This window comes from Salvelinus sp. IW2-2015, linkage group LG14 (assembly GCF_002910315.2).
Source record: "Salvelinus sp. IW2-2015 linkage group LG14, ASM291031v2, whole genome shotgun sequence".
NCBI classification, from domain to species: domain Eukaryota; kingdom Metazoa; phylum Chordata; class Actinopteri; order Salmoniformes; family Salmonidae; genus Salvelinus; species Salvelinus sp. IW2-2015.
In genome coordinates this window covers 5,607,540-5,613,634 of record NC_036854.1, presented here as the reverse complement: position 1 = coordinate 5,613,634, position 6,095 = coordinate 5,607,540, and positions in this window count along the sequence as shown.

Here is a 6,095-nt window from a genome sequence, read left to right as displayed (position 1 = left end):
GTGTGTGTGTGTGTGTGTGTGTGTTGTGTGTGTGTGTGTGTGTGTGTGTGTGTGTGTGTGTGTGTGTGTGTGTGTGTGTGTGTGTGGTGTGGTGTGTGTGTGGGTGTGTGTGTGTGTGTGTGTGTGTGTACACACCTACTCATTCAAGGGTTTTTCTTTATTTGTACCATTTTCCTACATTGTAGAATAATAGTGAAGACATCAAGACATGAAATAACACATATGGGATCTGTAGTAACCAAAAAAGTGTTAAACAAATCAAACATATTTTATATTTGAGGGTTCTTCAAGTAGCCACCCTTGCCTTGATGACAGCTAGCACACTCTTGAAATTCTCTCAACCAGCTTCATGAGGTTGCACCTGGAATGCATTTAAATTATCAGGTGTCCTTGTTAAAAGTTAGTTTGTGAATTCTTTCCTTCTTAATGCGTTTGAGCCAATCTGTAATGTCATGTGTTAGGTGGCAGGGAAGTCAGGCGCAGGAGAATCGAACTTGGTATAAATGGAGTCGTTTAATAGACTTGACAAAACTCCATAATCAACAAGATAAAATAAAAGTGGGTACAAGAACCAATACATATACACGAATATACAAACAAACAATCTCTGACAAGGACATGACGGGAAACAGAAGGTTAAATACACAACATGTAATGAATGGGATTGGAACCAGGTGTGTAGGAAGACAAGACAAAACCAATGGAAAGTGAAAAATGGATCAATGATGGCTAGAAGACCGATGACGTCGACCACCGAGCACCGCCCGAACAAGGAGAGGCATCGACTTCGGCAGAAGTCGTGACACAATCAGTTGTGTTGTGACAAGGTAGGGTGGTATACAGAAGATAGCCCTGTTTGGTAAAAGACCAAGTCCATATTATGGCTCAAATAAGCAAAGAGAAACAACAGTCCATCATTACTTTAAGACATAGAGGTCAGCCAATCTGGAACATTTCAAGAACTTTAAAAGTTTCTTCAAGTGCAGTAGCAAAAACCATCAAGCGCTATGATGAAACTGGCTCTCATGAGGAACGCCACAGGAAAGAAAGACCAAGAGTTACCCTGCTGCAGAGGATAAGTTCATTCTAGTTACCAGCCTCAGATTGCAGCCTAAATAAATGCTTCACAGAGTTCAAGTAACAGACACATTTCAACATCAACTGTGAATCAGACCTTCATGGTCGAATTGTTGCAAAGAAACCACTACTAAAGGACACCAATAATAAGAAGAGACTTGCTTGTGGCCAAGAAACACGAGCAATGGACATTAGTCCGGTGAAATCTATCCTTTTGGTCTGAGTCCAAAATATAAATTTTTGTTCCAACCTCCGTGTCTTTGTGAGACTCAGAGTAGGTGAACGGATGATCTCTGCATGTGTAATTCCCACTGTGAAGCATGGAGTAGGATGTGGATGGTGTGGGGTGCTTTGCTGGTGACACTGTCATTGATTTATTTAGAATTCAAGAACACTTAACCAGCATGGCTACCACAGCATTCTGCAGCGATACGCCATCTCATCTGGTTTGTGCTTGGTGGGACTATCATTGTTATTCAACAGGATAATGACCCAACACTCCTCCAGGCTGTGTAAGGGCTATTTGACCAAGAAGGAGAGTGCTGCATCAGATGACCTGCCTCCACAATCACCTGACCTCAACCAATTGAGATGGTTTGGGATGAGTCGGACCGCAGAGTGAAGCAAAAGCTGCCAACAAGTGCTCAGCATATGTGGGAACTCCTTCAAGACTGTTGGAAAAGCATTCCTCATGAAGCTGGTAGAGAATGCCAAGAGCGTCCAAAGCTGTCATGAAATCTAAAGGTGGCTACTTTGAAGAATCTAAAACATAAAATATATTTTTATTTGTTTAACACTTTTTTGGTTACTACATGATTCCATATGTGTTATTTCATAGTTTTGATGTCTTCACTATTATTTGAATAAGTAGGTGTGCCAAACTTTTGACTGGTACTGTATGTGCACGTGTGTGTGTGTGTGTGTGTTGTGTGTGTGTGTGTGTGTGTTTGTGTGTGTGTGTGTGTGTGTGTGTGTGTGTGTGTGTGTGTGTGTGTGTGTGTGTGTGTGTGTGTGTTGTGTGTTGTGTGTGCTGGTGTGTGTGTGTGTGTGTGTGTGTGTGTGTGTACACACCTACTCATTCAAGGGTTTTTCTTTATTTGTACCATTTTCCTACATTGTAGAATAATAGTGAAGACATCAAGATCATGAAATAACACATATGGGATCATGTAGTAACCAAAAAAGTGTTAAACAAATCAAACATATTTTATATTTGAGGTTCTTCAAAGTAGCCACCCTTTGCCTTGATGACAGCTAGCACACTCTTGAAATTCTCTCAACCAGCTTCATGAGGTGCACCTGGAATGCATTTAAATTATCAGGTGTTCCTTGTTAAAAGTTAGTTTGTGGAATTTCTTTCCTTCTTAATGCGTTTGAGCCAATCTGTAATGTCATGTGTGTAGGTGGCAGGGAAGTCAGGCGCAGGAGAATCGAACTTGGTATAAATGGAGTCGTTTAATAGACTTGACAAAACTCCATAATCAACAAGATAAAATAAAAGTGGGTACAAGAACCAATACATAATACACGAATATACAAACAAACAATCTCTGACAAGGACATGACGGGAAACAGAAGGTTAAATACACAACATGTAATGAATGGGYTTGGAACCAGGTGTGTAGGAAGACAAGACAAAACCAATGGAAAGTGAAAAATGGATCAATGATGGCTAGAAGACCGATGACGTCGACCACCGAGCACCGCCCGAACAAGGAGAGGCATCGACTTCGGCAGAAGTCGTGACACAATCAGTTGTGTTGTGACAAGGTAGGGGTGGTATACAGAAGATAGCCCTGTTTGGTAAAAGACCAAGTCCATATTATGGCTCAAATAAGCAAAGAGAAACAACAGTCCATCATTACTTTAAGACATAGAGGTCAGCCAATCTGGAACATTTCAAGAACTTTAAAAGTTTCTTCAAGTGCAGTAGCAAAAACCATCAAGCGCTATGATGAAACTGGCTCTCATGAGGAACGCCACAGGAAAGAAAGACCAAGAGTTACCTCTGCTGCAGAGGATAAGTTCATTCTAGTTACCAGCCTCAGATTGCAGCCTAAATAAATGCTTCACAGAGTTCAAGTAACAGACACATTTCAACATCAACTGTGAATCAGACCTTCATGGTCGAATTGTTGCAAAGAAACCACTACTAAAGGACACCAATAATAAGAAGAGACTTGCTTGGGCCAAGAAACACGAGCAATGGACATTAGTCCGGTGGAAATCTATCCTTTGGTCTGAGTCCAAAATATAAATTTTTGTTCCAACCTCCGTGTCTTTGTGAGACTCAGAGTAGGTGAACGGATGATCTCTGCATGTGTAATTCCCACTGTGAAGCATGGAGTAGGATGTGTGATGGTGTGGGGTGCTTTGCTGGTGACACTGTCAWTGATTTATTTAGAATTCAAGGAACACTTAACCAGCATGGCTACCACAGCATTCTGCAGCGATACGCCATCTCATCTGGTTTGTGCTTGGTGGGACTATCATTTGTTATTCAACAGGATAATGACCCAACACTCCTCCAGGCTGTGTAAGGGCTATTTGACCAAGAAGGAGAGTGCTGCATCAGATGACCTGGCCTCCACAATCACCTGACCTCAACCCAATTGAGATGGTTTGGGATGAGTCGGACCGCAGAGTGAAGCAAAAGCTGCCAACAAGTGCTCAGCATATGTGGGAACTCCTTCAAGACTGTTGGAAAAGCATTCCTCATGAAGCTGGTAGAGAATGCCAAGAGCGTCCAAAGCTGTCATGAAATCTAAAGGTGGCTACTTTGAAGAATCTAAAACATAAAATATATTTTGATTTGTTTAACACTTTTTTGGTTACTACATGATTCCATATGTGTTATTTCATAGTTTTGATGTCTTCACTATTATTTGAATAAGTAGGTGTGTCCAAACTTTTGACTGGTACTGTATGTGCACGTGTGTGTGTGTGTGTGTGTGTGTGTGTGTGTGTGTGTGTGTGTGTGTGTGTGTGTGTGTTGTGTGTGTGTGTGGTGTGTGTGTGTGTGTGTGTGTGTGTGTGTGTTGTTTTGTGTGTGTGTGTATGTCTGTGTGTGTGTGTGAGGAGTGGCTAATGCACCCTCACCTTTTCTCCTTGCTTGACAGAGGTAGTGGGTTTAAATCTGTAGATTTTTAAAACAGCTGGTCTGTGGACTCTGTGTCATGTATAAAGAAACTAATTTCACTGAGTCACAGGGGTAGAAAGTGAAAGGGGGAGAATTCCAATCTGTCGCTGAGCTATGGACACTAATACTCAGTGTGTTTGTTGAAGACACTTTCATTTTCCTCTGCTTCTAAGGAGAATAATGGCTAGATCGTGATGTAGACCCATGGTTGTTGGAGTCTACTGCGTAAGCTCTCCTTCTTCCATCAGTGTGTGTGTTGTGTGTGTGTGTTGTGTGTTGTGTGTGTGCTTGCCAGTGGAGGCTCCTCAGAGGAGGAAGGGGAGGAACATCCTTCTCAGTGAATTTAATACAAATTAAAATAGTGAAACATAAAAAATATATAGTTTTTAGATAAATCTATACTAAATACACTGAGTGTGGAAAACATTAGGAACACATTACAAAACCTCCATTCTTGCAATACAGGCATTTGGAATAACGCACAAAAACATGAATTCAAATTAATCAAATGAATTAGATATATCGCCCAGCCCTAGTGTGTGGCTGATCAGGTGTGTATTCATTCTGCTGATTCTGTGTTGCACAACGTTTCTTCAACAGAAGCAAACGTAACGAAACGGGGAAGGTCCTACTTGAATTTTTCCAATAGAAACTCTTGTAAAGTTGCAAAACGTTCTGTTTGGACTAATGGTTACACCCCAGATCAGCAAGATACAGGCAAGAGTGTGCAAGGCGGTATTGAATGTGTCACAGTCTGTCACCTTGATTACTCACATCTATCTCTCGACCTGTGCACCTACGTTATAAACTGTCATTTGTTAGCTAGGTTGTAGCAACCTCATGATGGGTATTATGTAGGGCAAATTTGAGTCTCATGTAGTAGTCTAAACCCATCAATGTTACATTGAGCTGGGTGAATGGAATATGAATGACAGTCATCCAATATGCTGTAATAGAAATAAGGCCATGCTTATTAAAAAAACGGCCTCCATAATCTTGAACGGCACGAACCCCCACTGGTGGGCAAGAATGCGCGTGCACGTGTGTGTGTGTGTGTATGTCCTACTCAGAAGCCCTCCCAGGCTCCATACATCAGCAGGTTTAGCCTTGCTAGACTTTCTCTCTGGTCCTCTGGTCCTCCTGGGGTCGCAACCTCAGCTTCCATTAGAGCTGTGAACAGCAGCATTACAAGACTACACACCTCCATGCTGCTGTATCTACTCTATATCGCTGAAGCTACACTAGGGCACAACTGTACACTCAACCACTCAGCTCCAGTAGCTACACAATGGCAGGAGTACAGCTTTTCCTCTGATCCGGATGTTGAATATTGACATTGGTAGAAAATAGTGACTGAGTGAGGGTCACACACACATTGCCCTTCGACTCACTGTCATCATCTGAAGCCCATCTGACCTGTGTCATTGAGTGCTACAGAGGTGTAGTGCTAGACTTCACCCCATCTCCTCATCTCCTCTCCACTTACTCTCCTCTCCTCCTCTCCTTTCCGCCCCTCCTATCTCCTCTCCTCTTACTCCACTCTCCTCTCCTCTCCTCTCCTCTCCTCTCCTCTCCCTCGTCCTCTCCAGTCTCTACTCCACTGACATCTCCATCTTCTCCTCTTCTCTCCTTCCTCCTCTCCTCTCCCTTCCTTCCTCCACCGTTTCTCTCTTTCTCCCTCGTTCTCTCCCTCTCATCCTCTCCACCGTGATATTGTTGTGAGTTCCTATTTATTACGGTGCTGGTTAATGGCTGCTGACACCCTACCCTAGAACTCTCGGCGCGTGAGAGAGGAAGCAGTGTCTATCTAGAGAATCATTATGACTTAGTTTGTGCGAAGCTATTCACAGACAACTTCCTTCTACGACACACACTCTGA